Source organism: Urocampus carinirostris, chromosome 6 (assembly GCF_059441175.1).
Source record: "Urocampus carinirostris isolate Australia breed hairy pipefish chromosome 6, RoL_Ucar_1.0, whole genome shotgun sequence".
Classification (NCBI taxonomy): domain Eukaryota; kingdom Metazoa; phylum Chordata; class Actinopteri; order Syngnathiformes; family Syngnathidae; genus Urocampus; species Urocampus carinirostris.
Window position 1 is genome coordinate 38,278,325 of NC_142354.1, and position 13,257 is coordinate 38,291,581.

A 13,257-nucleotide genomic window follows, 5' to 3' on the forward strand; every position below is an offset into this window, starting at 1 on the left:
ACTTCTGTTTGTGTCACGAATCAGGCCAGGAGAAAAAAAGCACATTCATTTAAAACTATTAGCCTTTCCCATAACCCTCCTACCATGAGTTGTATCCTTGTAGTTTGTAGTTGTAAAGTGAGGATGTAAGGATTCAGAAATGCCCAATTCTATCACCCCACCCACCACCAATGTTCCCTGTAGATTTCCACGGGTCTGAGCGTTCACACAAAGTCGGTGAGCAACGCTTGAAACAACAGTGAGCAACCATAATCCCAAGTGTGGCAAGATAATTAATTATCAAACATGTCCAAAACTTGACATCAAGTTACATTTTGCTGACTTTCCGGCAATGCAAAATTCTTTTTCTCTTTTGAATGAATTGACTCATGTACTATTGCAAAGGTTGTACGGCCTACAAACGTCGTTTGTTCTTACAATTCTTTCACAAGATATCCATTTCTTTTTGTTTCCTGATATATTTTGTCGCATAATATTAACATTTTTGGGGGCTTATTTAGTCGGTTGCAAGATACAGAACTGTACTTAATCACATTTGAGTGAAGTTAGTAGAGTTTGTCGAGAACCGGCTTCTTCGGCTCGGCTCAGTAAAAGGAACCGGCTCTTTCGCGTCCTAAACGGCTCTTCAGCGGCAGTAGCTCAGGAGGTAGAGAGCTCGTCTTGGGATCAAGTTCCCAGTTCGAATCCCGGCTCGTCCGTGTTACATGTCGAAGTGTCCTTGGATAAGACACTGAACCCCTGATACCCCCAATAAGCAGGTTAGCGCCTTACATGGCTGCAAGGCCGCTATTGGGAAATGTGGAGCACATTGTAAAGCGCTTTGGGAAGTCATTGACTTGAAAAGCGCTATATAAATGAAGATCATTTCATTTCATTTACATTTTTTAGTGGAAGTACAATGTTGGCAACAAGATTCACTTGATATAATTGGAAATTATTTGAATGCAGCACAAACTTTTTCTTCTTTTTTTCCAGGTGTTTTTTCTACTCATTGTGTTTATTTTTTCCGAGCTGTTTTTCTCTTTGTTCTCTATTTACTTTTTTCCTACATTTCTTTCTTTTCTTTTTTTCTGGCTTTTTTCTAAATGTTTCCTTCTTTTTTTTCTTCCTTTTGTTTCTTTTTTTCTCAGCTTTTCATTACTTTTTCATTTTGGTATTTTTTTTGTTCTATTCCCCCCTTTTTTTACATTATATTTGGTCATGTTGGGATTAAAGAAGCAAAAACAACCCGAAGAGCCATTTAGGACCCGAAAAAGCCGGTTCCTTTTAGTGAGCCGAGCCGAAGATGCCGATTCTCGACAAACTCTACTAACTTTACTCAACTTCGTTCTACTTCGACTCGACTTCAAAATACCGCATTTAGGGCACAACGTCGGGGGAACCCGTGTATTTTTACCTTCAAGCACTGTAACTTTGACTCAAGTCGCGTCTTAATTAGTAATTTTGAGCCCTCATTTTTGTGCGCTGGCTAGATTTTCTTGTGCGCTGAGAATGTGCGAGCAGTGCCCAATTGCACACGCGCGCAGCTTAGAGGGAACACTGCCCACCACCCCTTTGCAGTCCGTGGTACAAATCGTCTTTCAAAAGAATTATATTTGGCCTTAATTGTGCTAGACATTTAAAAGCGGTGTTCATAGAAGTGAGTTAAGGTAATTAGTTTTTCCCAAAACCTGCAAATCCTAAACAACTCTTTTCGACACTTAGATCATTATAATTAACAGTCTCATCCTTAAGGTAATCGATTCAATGTTTTTTACCCCCCCTAGGTCAGTACTTGCAGAAGGGATGAGGAAATAGTTTTTACACAATGGCCATGACAAAAGGAGATTATGCAGTTATCCCAGAACCTCCCACCACACCCTGTACCACATCATTATATCCATTTGGAAACGTGTCACTCCCACGAGCTACCTAGGCGAAAAACAGACTGTCACACGGAATTAGCTGTCAGGCCAAGATCAACGGACCATGCCAGCCAAACTGAGTGAGGTAATACTGGAATGAAGCGTCTGGGGGAGGACATGCAAACCTCCTGTCTTCTCATTAAACTTTCTGTTGTCCGAATAGAACTCATGATGATCTTTATCCAGTCACTTCATACTTTTGAAAGAGTTTTGCCAAAAAGAGGATGAAAACAATCAGAAAGCCTGGTTTTGTTTCAATATGTGTATGCTCTTTATCACTTCTTCTGTATTTAAATACACAGGGTTGGGTAGGGTCACTTTAACTTGATTACTTTCAATTACTTTTGGATTACTCCAATACCAAATATGCTAATAAAAGACAAAAGAAACTCATCTCATCTCATCAGCTGCACCGCTTATCCTCAGTAGGGTCGCGGGGGTGCTGGAGCCCATCCCAGCAATCATCGGGCAGTGGGCAGGGGACACCCTGAACTGGTTGCCAGCCAATCGCAGGGCACACGGGGACAGACAACTCACTCGCTCATTCACACCTAGGGACAATTTGGACCGGCCAATTCACCTGAAATGCATGTTTTTGGAATGTGGGAGGAAACCGGAGTGCCCGGAGGAAACCCATGCAAGCACGGGGAGAACATACAAACTCCGCACAGGAAGTCTGGAGCTGGATTTGAACCCACGCAGGAGGTTCCTATGACATAAACTGTGCCGCACATGCGCTAACCACTGCTCCGCCGTGCTGCCCACAAAAGAAACTAAATATGAATAAAATTACTAAATTTTGTGCAGGCTTGGGGAGTAACGGAATACATGGAACGGCAAAAATGATGTTGGCAAGCTGTTTGGATTTATTTTCATTTTGTTTCTGTCGCATTTGATGTTAGTTTTGCCGGAGATCAAAGAGATCAAAGCCAGGAGAAAAAGCTTACCACGTGTTGTGAGTCATAATTGTATTCATATTTATTTTATTTTGTCTTTTATTAGCATATTTGGTATTGGAGTAATCCAAAAGTAATTGAAAGTAATCAAGTTAAAGTAACCCTACCCAACCCTGTATACGTAATGGATTTAAAAGTCAACAAATTTCCCCAAAATATGTTTGGAAGCCCTTCATGTCTGATTCATATTATGTTTGTACAAATTTAATTGAAAATGAACGATGCACACATTTTTACTTACCTGGGGACGGCCATTTTGAGGTTACAAACGCTCAGGATTCAAATAACCAATAACAGTGACCCGCTTTCTGAAGCAGAGACATGATTGGTCACGTGAAGAAGTGCTTTTATGATGTCATCTTCACTCGATTGCATTCTCAAAATGGCTGCCCTAATAGATGGTATAAAAGCATGTAAATTTTGCTTAATAGCTCATATTCTACAAACATTAAATGCAATGTTTAGACTTTTAGGGAGATCATAGAAAACAATGTTATTGTCACAATCACCCGAATCGGGAACACCTGTGCTCAGGATTTGGCACCAACAGCCAGGACAGCTGATTAGCACACCCTGTCCATTTAAATCCTCAGCTTCCGGAAACAAGTTGTCTGATTGTACTATGCGATCTGTTGCCATCTGCTCAGAAAGCCCGTACTTCCGACTCTTTGCCTGCCTCCTGTTTTTCTACTTGATCTCCGTTGCCGACCCGTTTCTGAATTTGCCTACGACCTGCCCTGCCCCTCTGACTCCTGATCACTCTTCCGAAAACGACGACATCCTTCTTCTCCAGCCCCGACCAACAACACGACGATTACGCCTGTCCACGACCATTCCCGCCAAGCCTTCACCCGCCTGTCAAGCCTTGACAATCCGTCAAACAACGGATCGAAGAATCACGCCTTGTCATTCCTTCCTTCCAATAAAAACCAAGAAACGAGTGCAAGTGATCTCAGTTTTCCTTCCGTCCCGCCTGACAGTTATAAGGATATTAGGTTTACTTCCACCGCAAAAAAATGGGGTTCACAATATTGCATCACCTATAGTGATCATCCTTTTGGGATTTCAAATTCACTTGTTAATTATGCTCACCAATTTCCTGTCGTGATTACCTAGGTGGAGCCACCTGGGGTAATCATCTGGTGCGCTTCCTGATTGGTTTATGTTCCCTTTTTAAGCACGCTACGCCGAGACCTCTTCGTCTGAGGATTACTTCTGTACCCCGTATGACTCTCCTGATTACCTGTGCCTTCTTGACCTGTTTACCTGATTCTGCCTGCCTCCGATCCGACCTGCTTCTGTCCCACGCTACGATCTTCTCTCCAGTCCCGGTAAACTCGACCTGCTTCCGTCCCACGCTACGATTGGCTACGTGTTCCGAAGTTGTCTTCACGGCGTTGCTGCTGACGTTCGACGGTCATCGCGTCTCCCGCTAACCCTTTACGCTTCCCCAAATAAAGAATTGTACGAACGCTCTGGGGTCTCCTGCTCTGTTCTGGTCCACCACGTGACATTTCCACTCATTTTGTTTTAATTTTACGATAACCATTGTTGGTACTAAACCTTAACTCTGGTCAATAGACTCATTACGTTGTAGGAAACCTTAGCTGTTGATTAACCTGTTTTTGCAAAACATCGATCCCGATTTGAAATAAATGAACCGAGTAGTAATACTTTTATAAATGCAGAGCTAAAAGTCATTTACTATAGAAGGAAACATCATCATTGAACTCGACTGTCACCTGAGGTCAACAACATGATTTACACAATTAAAAAAAGTTACATTAAAAAAGTGTGTTTGCATAAATCACATTCAAAAATGTTAATTAATAAATGGTCTGCATTTATATAGCCGTTTTTAAGTCAATGAAGACCTCCCAAAGCGCTTTACAATGTGCTTCACACTTTTCCCTTTTACACGCTCACTAACCGATAGCAGTGTCAGCCATGCAAGGCAACTAGAATAGAATAGAATAGAATATGCCTTTATTGTCATTGTTACAACATGGGATACATTATAACAACGAAATTGGACGACTCCAGTTCCACATTTTACAGTGAGGATAAGGAAACAAAGAGATAAAGGAACAAAGAACATGTTTTAACTGTCTTTGTTGTTTTTGTTGTAAATAGGCTCTGCTTCCTCCGGAGGGGGGGTGATGAGGGGGGTGAGGGACAAACAGAAATGGTGGATCGAACTGGATGTTTGATCTTACAGTGCACACAGTCCAGTGTATTTTCCCGAATTGCTCAGTCCACGAATTGAATGGATTTGGGGAGTACAGTCCATAAACATGCCCGATTAAAGTCGCCGGCGACGATAAAAACTCCGTTGGGGTGTGCAAGCTGCTGTTTATTGATAGCAGCGGGCAGGAGATTTAGCGCTACGCTAACGTTAGCATAAACAGCAAGCACAATGACCACAGTTAGCTCTCCCGGTAGATAGAAGTGTCTGCACGATACTGCTAGAAACTCCATATCGAGTGAGCAGTGTGTGTCAATGATTCGGCTGTTATTGTAGCGCGTTGTCTCCAACCCCTGTTTTGACCGGAGTCTCCGTCTCTACTGGACTACCTGCTATCAGGGGCATTAGGGATTCAGTGTCTTGCCCAAGGACACTTTGACATGTAACACGAAGGAATCAAACCTGCGACCTCTTGATCGCAAGACGAGCGCTCTACCTCCTGAGCTAATGCTGCCCTATTCTGATTGATTTACAATCGGCATATCAACTTCAAGGCAAGTCAAGTCAAGTCATTTTTATTTGTGTAGCCCTTAATCACAAAGAGACTCAAAGGGCTTCACAGGTTATTACACAGACTGTTTTTTCAGACTACTTTTACACCATCCCCTGATCTGGAACCAACATGAGGGCAAGGAAAAACTCAAAAAATGTCAGTGACTTTCTCAAATGATTTATTTATGAAATACGTTTATCAATGTGTTGTAATGAAACCGTTGAATTCATTTCTTGATCTAAGTCAAATGTGTGAGCTCCTTTATTGGCTGTATGTTTTTACAAACAAAGTATTTCCAATATATAAGATAAGAGGATGTGAGTAACCTAAAATGAAACTTAAGAAATGACTTGTTTTTATCACATAACATTCCCTGATCCTACACCGATTGCACCATTAAAGTTATCGATTGCATAAGCAGTAGCGTAATTATTTTCCGATAAATTCTTTGTTATCATTTGCAGTCACCTTCGTCTCCCTTTGTCTCCCACATGTGTGTTTATGATGGACGTGCTCAGCGTTTGATGATGACTTACTGTTGTCCCTTTGAGTCATTGACCAACCCTAGACGGGAAAATACTTCACATTCTTGTATTTCGCTGTCCTCATCTCATCTCTCATTAGCTACACCGCTTATCCTCAGTAGGGTCACGGGGGTGCTGGAGCCCATCCCAGCAATCATCGGGCAGTGGGCAGGGGACACCCTGAACTGGTTGCCAGCCAATCGCAGGGCACACGGGGACAGACAACTCATTCGCTCATCATTCACACCTAGGGACAATTTGGACCGACCAATTCACCTGACATGCATGTTTTTTGGAATGTGGGAGGAAACCGGAGTGCCCGGAGGAAACCCACGCAAGCACGGGGAGGGGAGAACATACAAACTCCGCACGGGAAGTCTGGATTTGAACCCACGCAGGAGGTTCCCAAGACATGAACTAACCCTAACCCTAACCCTAACCCACATGCGCTAACCACTGCGCCGCCGTGCTGCCCGTACTTCGCTGTCCTTACGGCTGTAAATACAATTTAGGTGAGAATGCCTACTTGAGTCTCAAGTGGCAGACCTGCCATTACTTCATATACAATAGTGTTCCTCTACCATGTCCCAAATATATTCTCTACTTGCTTTATTACCCGAATCCGAAATGCCCTCACATTGCGGAAACAACAGCCACAGAACCTATGCACTCGTGAGACAATTATCAGAAAACCAGAACAGACCAGTGGACCCCAGAGCATTCGTTTTAGTCTTTTATTAAGGAAGCGTTCAGGGCTTGCTGGAGACGTGATGACCGTCAGACGTCAGCAGCGGCGCCGGGGAGATAACTTCGGAACGAGTCGTCAATCGTAGTGCGGAAATCAGGCAGGTGGTGTTTACCGGGGCTGGAGAAGAGATCAAAACGTGGGACGGAAACAGGTCGGATTGGAGGCAGGCAAAAATCAAGTAAGCAGAGTTCTAAACGAACGGGATGTCGGGAGAAACATACAGAGTTACAAGAATGTACGCTCTGACACTCCTCTCAGGGCGCAGGGCGCTTAAGAGAGGAGTGCCAGCCAATCATGTGGCGCCCACCCAGGCGCCACATGATTGCTCCAGGTGATCTGAGTTAGTAATCATGACAACAATAAGAGACCACTGGGTTAAAAAACATATTTAATACCTGCTGCCTACCAAAACGTACGTGCAAGATGTACAAGCTTGAGCCAACTGAAAAGTAGTGTACACAAGTGTCCGTTTTATCCTACCGAAATTATTGTTTCAGAGAAATATACTAGGTTATATTGTGTTTGTTAAACTCAGAAATGCATCCATCCATTATCTGCACTGTCTATCCTCAGTAGGGTCATTGGGTATATTCAGACCAATAGACTCAAAAACCCTCTTCCAGCAACAGTCCATTATGTTTGGAAGAATGTCTATCTATCTATCTATCTATCTATCTATCTATCTATCTATCTATCTATCTATCTATCTATCTATCTATCTATCTATCTATCTATCTATCTATCTATCTATCTATCTATCTATCTATCTATCTATCTATCTATCTGTCTGTCTGTCTGTCTGTCTGTCTGTCTGTCTGTCTGTCTGTCTGTCTGTCCGATTTTCTTTCTCTTTCTTTCTTCGTCTCATTTTTCTTTTTTACTTGCTTTCATCATTTTCCGTACTTCACAAATGTTTTAAATTATATAAAATCAAGATTTTCAGCAAAATTGAATGTGCCTCTCCTCTGCTTTGTTCTTTTTTTTTGCTATTTAAAAAAAAAAAAGTATTTTCGCCTCCAATTTTTTCCAGGTAAAAAGCAAAGAGAAGAAATTTAATGTAATACCAATTTGTATAGTATGGTTGTTTGGTTGGTTGGATCCCCTTCTCAAGGTTTCTTCATTTTCCTCATGTTGAGGTTTTTGAGTTTTTCCTTGCCCTCATGTTGTTTCCAGATCAAGGGATGGTGTAATAATAGTCTGAAATAATAGTCTGTGCAATAACCTGTGAAGCCCTTTGAGACTCTTTGTGATTAAGGGCTATACAAATAAAAATGACGTGACTTAACCACTAGGGTCGTAGGGGCACCATTTCATGTGGTGTGTCTTGGGCTAGTACAGCCTGGTGGCACCCATTCCTCTCCATATATTTCCACCCAGTCTCGAACAGAATGTGTTAACTACTGCACTACAGTATATTGTGATTAGGCAGCACGTCGGCGCAGTGGTTAGCGCGTGTGCGGCACAGTTCTGAGGTCATGAGATCGAACCTTCCTGTGTGGAGTTTGCATGTTCTCCCCGTGCTTGTGTGGTTTTCCTTCGGGCACTCCGGTTTCCTCCCAAATTCCAAAAACATGCATGTTAGGTAAATTGGCCTGTCCAAATTGTCCCTAGGTGTCAATGACCAAGTGAGTTGTCTGTCCCTGTGTGCCCTGCGACTGGCTGGTAACCGATTCAGGGTGTCCCCTGTCCACTGTCCGAAGATAGCTGGGATGGGCTCCAGAACCCCCGCGACCCTACTGAGGATAAGCGGTGCAGAAAATGGATGGATGGATATATTGTGATAAATGAAAATACCTAGGGTGCTTTGTTTCTCTTTCTCTCTCTCTCTTTGTCTGTCTGTCGCTCTCTCTTTCTACCCTCTCTCTTCCCCCCTCTCCTCTCTTTTTCTCTCTCCCCTATCCCTCTCTCTTTTCCCCCCACCTCTCCCTCTCTCTGTCTCTCGCCAGTTTTCAGTTCAGTGTTTCCTCAGTTAACCTCCACCTAAATCCACACAATTGGGGGTAGCAAAGGAGGAATAAGAGGGATTAGAGAGAACAGGGAATAGTTTTGAAATTAGAACATGACGTGGTTTTCCGATTCTCATCGTATGTTTTTGTCCCTTTTAGATTATTTATCCGGTACGTCTCATCCTTTTTTTTGAATTTATTGCATTTTCTGTCCCAATTTGAAGATTTGAACCAATGGAAAATTCCATACACGTGAGACTCTACTCAAATTTTTTTGTTGGAGAACAGGTTAAGCAAAGCAAAAAAAGCAGCAAGAGCCGTTCGTAACTATTACTCATCGGTCTTGTTTGTGGAATGAAGAAGTGTCATACAGGAAATGAATGTCATTGCCATTCTCAAGGCTCCCTTAACAAGGGGTAAAAGTGTAATGTGGATGAGAAGTCTTACTAGCTCATGTCTCCCTCTAAGCTGCGCAAATGCGCAATTGCGCACTGATCGCACATTCTCAGCGCACAAGAAAATCTAGCCAGCGCACAAAAATGAGGGCTCAAAATTACCAATTAAGAAGCGACTTAAGTCAAAGTTACAGTGCATGAAGGTAAAAATACACTGGTGCCCTGTGTCCTGAATGCGGTATTTTGAAGTCGAGTCGAAGTAGAACGAAGTTGAGTAAAGTTAGTAGAGTTTGTCGAGAACCGGCTTCTTCGGCTCGGCTCACTAAAAGGGACCGGCTCTTTCGGGTCCTAAGCGGCTCTTCAGCTTGTTTTTGCTTCTTTAATCCCAACTTGACCAAATATTATGTAAAACTATGCACAAAATTACTTAAAAGAAGGGGGGAATAGAAGAAAAAAGAAAAGAATACCAAAATGAAAAAGTAGTGAAAAGCTGAGAAAAAAGAAACAAAAGGAAGAGAAAAAAAGAAGGAAAAATTTAGAAAAAAGCCAGAAAAAAAGAAAAGAAAGAAATGTAGGAAAAAAGTAAATAGAGAACAAAAAGAAAAATGTAACAGCTCGGAAAAAATAAACACAATGAGACTTTTTTTAAAAGAAGTGAATCTTGTTGCCAACATTGTACTTCCACTAAAAAAATTTGATTAAGTACAGTTCTGTATCTTGCCACCGACTAAATACGACCCCAAAAATGTTAATATTATGCGAAAAAATATATCAGGAAAAAAAAAAGAAATGGATATCTTGTGAAAGAATTGTAAGAACAAACGACATTTGTAGGCCATACAACCTTTGCAATAGTGCATGAGTCAATTCGTTCAAAAGAGAAAAATAATTTTGCATTGCCGGTAACTAAGTTTTGGACATGTTTGATAATTAATTATCTTATCTTGCCACACTGGGGATTATGGTTGCTCACTGTTGTTTCAAGCGTTGCTCACTGACTTTGTGTGAACCCTCAGACCTGTGGAAAATTACAGGGAACATTGTTCCCAACAGCATTTATAGCAAATGTTCCATCACAAACCTTGTTTAACCCATATTGGATTTATTACTTTTACCTATAAGTAAGCAAAATTAAGCATTACTGAAGCATCATCATAAAAAAACACAAAAAGGCCTTTGATCAAAGAGTATATTCCATGTTTTTCTAGTATAGAATATAATTTGTCATGGCAATTTAACAGTTGAACTTAGATAGAAATAGAAATAAAATAGAATATACCTTTATTGTCATTGTTACAAATGGGCTAACATATTGTGACAACGAAATTGGGCATGACACTCCAGTTTTACACATTCATAGTGAGGTATGAGCAAGAAGATAAAGGAACAGAGAAGATAATGTTATAAGACAAGGGGGATAAGGCTATAGTTATAATTTACGTGGTATTTACACAAGAAATGTCGGCATGTGGGATGTTACATACAGGGTTGTCGTGATAACTTGTAAGTGAAAGGGATCCACACATGTTTTTTTAAATCTGCATATTCTATGTTTGTACATTTGCAGGTACAGAAAATGCAAAGCATCTCAAGTCCAAAAACTCCAATGTGTCACTTTTATTTTAGGTCTACAAAACATGGATTTCACATGTGTTGAAGTTCAAAAATAATCTCTATCCAAAATCCAGTTGACACTTAAATTGCATTTGGGGATTACAAAACATATATTTGAAGAGGAAGCAAAGCCACAAATTGTCTCTATTACAGTAGGTCAAGTCATGTTTATTTGGATAGCCCTTCATCACAAAGAGTCTCAAAGGGCTGCACAGACTACAGATTATTGCAAACCACAGACTAGTATTACACCATCCCCTGTTCTAAAACCTACATAAGGGCAAGGAAAAACTCAAAAACCTCAACATGAGGAAAATGGGGAAACCTTGAGAAGGGACCGCACATGAGGTAATCCCCCTTCCAGGATGACCAGGTATCAAGAACCAGAACAGGAAACAGGAAGCAAAACCCAAACGCGTAACGTTACTCACAGTTTATTGGGGAGAAGAGGAATGAGCGCACACTCGATCCGGGGAGCGTTGGTCGCGGAAGGAGATTGATCGGAACGAGGAAGCGGACAAAATCAAACAGATCGGACGAGAAGAAAACGGGAGCCAAAACACGGGCAAAAACGGAGATTCACAGGGCTTGGCTTGGTTCTTATATCCCAACCCAATGACATGGTAGGCATCTGTGAGGAAGTTATACAGTGAGAGGACCTGCTTTTTTATGTTTTCTACCAATCTTTTTTGTTCTTTTTTTCCCCGGTATTGTCCCTGTTTTTTTATGTTTTCCTGCTCTTCCTTCCCTTCTCTTATTTTCTTTGTATTCTTCTGAGACTTCCAGCCCTTAACTTCTTTGTCTTCCTTTATTAAGCCGCTACTTTTTTCCCTAAATTTCAACCCTGCGGCTTATTCAGTGATGCGGCCAATTTATGTAATTTTTCTAACGGCCGCCAGCGGCGCTCGAGTGTTGCTACCATTAACTGCCCTGTCAAAGCTATATTATTATTATTAAAGCTTTGAAAACTCTCTCGGTGTACCGTCTTTCTTTGTAAATATGTGTAACCCATGTATAATATGTATTTGCAACTGTATATTTTTGTAATGTATTTGTTTGTATTTTAGACACTTATTCTGATATGTTTTGCGGGTGAACGAAAAATGAGGGGCGGAACAAACGCGAGGTGCCGAGTTTAAGTGGGGGCCGCTAAAAGTGAGGAACAGACAAGGAAAGAAGAGGGGGTTAAAAGTTGGTTAAAGAAAAAGAAGTTGCGTGAGTAAATATGTTCATCTGATATACACTTTTTTCCTTGGATTACTTTCAACTGGACCCGGACTCTGCAGGTCTGCATCAAACCTTAAGTACCGGTATCATTTTCCGTTCATTTCGCCGGCTGTGATTTTTGGACTGTGGACCTTAACGAAGGACATTTAGTTTCAATCGCGCTACTTGAAGTCGGGTTTGGGATAATTTTGTGTTTGTGTTACATGTTTAAATGTGGGCGCCTGCGGCTTGTATACAGGTGCGGCTTATGTATGAACGAAATCGGTTTTCCTCTTAAAATGTGGTGGGTGCGGCTTATAATCAAGTGCGCTCTTTTGTCCGGAATTTATGCTACACATCCTATGTGGTCAGGGTCTTTTTTTGGTGGTTTAGCTCAATGTCATATCCATGACACCACATTCTCCTTTGCATTGACAAAATTGCCTGTCATAATTGTTGAATTTGTCGACCTTCGGTGGGAACATTGCTGGCCCTTTTTCTTGCTGACGTGTGAGTAAAATAAAGGCAACTGAACCGAAGGTCCAAACAGGCACGGGCCTTGGACCGTAAGCAAACACTTTGGTGGCCCTTTTTATTGCCAATGGCTCCATCCCTTCCTGAAACCAAATGGAACACTGCAGCCTTGTTCCTGAGTGCACACACCGCAGGGCACATTGCAACTTCTGTGGGGAGAATCCCATTATTTTGATCGGCTGTGAGGGAATTGAAGTAATGAGGGCGAGAGAACGCTCTGAGCTGTTTTCGTGGTCTTTTGTAACTCATTTCACCATGTAAAATGATAAAAATTGTACAGTCAATCACTGTTGTGTGAAGGAAGCGTTACACATTTTAGCATGCAAGATAAAATAGCATATAGTGTTAGCCATTAGTGATGGGAAATGCAGTTCTTGACAAAAACCCACTTTTTTGGCATGGCTTACTGAAAAAAAAAGCTTTTCAGATATCTCATCTCATCTCATTAGCTACACCGCTGATCCTCAGTAGGGTCGCGGGGCTGGACCCCATCCCCGCAATCATCGGGCAGTGGGCAGGGGACACCCTCAACTGGTTGCCAGCCAATCACAGGGCACACGGGGACAGACAACTCACTCGCTCATTCGCACCTAGGGACAATTTGGACCGGCCAATTCACCTGAAATGCATGTTTTTGGAATGTGGGAGGAAACCGGAGTGCCCGGGGGAAACCCACGCAAGCACGGGGAGAA